Below are 1,823 nucleotides of genomic sequence, written 5' to 3'. Positions count from 1 at the left end.
AATGACAGTTCTGTGATAACGGTCCGAGAAACTTGGATCACTCGTGTGCTACGTTTCTTTTACTGAAGGACAGTTCTGTGATAACGATCCGAGAAACTTGGATCACTCGTGTGCTACGTTACTTTTACTGAAGGACAGTTCTGTGATAACGATCCGAGAAACTTGGATCACTCGTGTGCTACGTTACTTTTACTGAATGATAACAGTTGTCAGTAGGTTTAACAGATCATTTAACACTCAACTCACTAGATGGTTGAGAGGGAGAACGGTTGAGAATTATCCATGTTCTGTAATTTTTATAAATGTACGTTTTTATTCTGTACTGAGCTGCAGTCGATCAAATAAAACCAACTACAACCTTTTCAATAAGAGCAAGTAAGGCGTGTTCTGTACGAAAGTTAAATATTAGGCGGCTAAGTCCACGTTTAGAATTTTCAACTCTACGTCAATGTCGCCATCTCGTGACAAACAAAAACGTGAAAAATACTTAATATCTGAATATTATATACGAACGAACTTTTACATTTTATTTATAATTAAGTACGGTATTAAGTACTTTCTAGGGTGCAATTACTGCAGTAAAACACGTTAATTTAATGTGCATTCAATTTGTACAACAAGGTATTTATTGAGTTATAATAAACAGCTGTATACAGAAGCTGTGTGTGTACTAAAAATCTGATTATTAATTCAACATGGGTGTATAAAAAAAGCGAGTTTGCGATAAACTATGGTGTACTAAACAGATAAAAAGATTTGGTTTTTTCTAGAAAACTGAAATACAAAGGTTTCCTGCGTTATATTAAAACAATTTTGAAGCCTCGCATAGTTATAATCCATGTCCGGCCAAGATCTATCTGACGGCTGTGCATCTTGACAACAACCCTGCAGTGTAGGTTTCATTGCAAAAGGTTCCGTTGTAAGACTGTCATACCTAAAGCGTGCCCCTTCTTCCTGCAGGCTTTCCATAAGCCATCTAGCGTAGAAGGACGACGGTTTTCCTCCACCCATTTCAATAATTTGATTCTAGAAACCCGTAGGCGCTGCATCCAGTGACTCCACCAGTATATTCTCTTATGGAATAGCATGAATACTTGTTTCATTCTCTAGTTGCTGGAGATAAGTGACGGTTGAACGTATACGACTATACGTGGTGGAAGCTACATGTGACTTGTGTCACTTTTACAGATGGTATTCTTCTTGATTATGTTGCATACTGTCGCCTGAGACACTTTGATGATTTTTTGCAACTTACATTTGTGTTCGTAGACTCTCATTTGTGACACACTTTGTTTACAGCAGGTGGGGTACGACTTTTGACAAGTCTAATTCTGGTGCCCCAAGTTGATCCATATAACTTTGTGTTCCAATTCTATTAAGTAGATGGCAATTCCCGATCTGAACACATCTGTATTATATGGGTGTACAAATAATTTGCGTTACATACCATTCGTAAAGGTAATCAATTTCCAGTTATATCAAACTTCCTACAAAACGCCAAACAACGTTAAGTTTTAGTTCTGATACATGTTGTTCCACCACAATTTTATATCGCCTGTGGTTGTCACATGACTTGTTGATTTACATATTGAAAATCATTTTAATTGTTAAGTACGGTAGTATTTAATAGGGATCGACAAGGTTTACAAATAATTCACGCGCCGAAAAACCACCCTAAAACCGACCATTCAAAGTATTGGTTACGATATATTATACGCATATATACTAATAATACGCTAAGGAGGTCGCTAACATTTCCGGTATAACAATTCAAAATTTTCTAAAACAGGAACGTCTTCATCTACCTGATCACGTCAGCGGGG

At 37.0% G+C, this 1,823-nt stretch overlaps 1 long non-coding RNA gene across 1 annotated transcript in view; it reads right to left on the bottom strand.

The window, feature by feature from the left end:
- The window catches only part of LOC111083810, a 12,633-nt gene that overhangs the window by 7,807 nt on the left and 3,003 nt on the right, over positions 1-1,823 (bottom strand). The gene's annotated exons all lie outside the window — the stretch shown is intronic.

This window comes from Limulus polyphemus, unplaced genomic scaffold (genome assembly GCF_000517525.1).
Source record: "Limulus polyphemus unplaced genomic scaffold, Limulus_polyphemus-2.1.2 Scaffold11313, whole genome shotgun sequence".
Classification (NCBI taxonomy): domain Eukaryota; kingdom Metazoa; phylum Arthropoda; class Merostomata; order Xiphosura; family Limulidae; genus Limulus; species Limulus polyphemus.
Note: the sequence above shows the minus strand (reverse complement) of the source record. Positions and strands in the feature narration are given on the sequence as shown.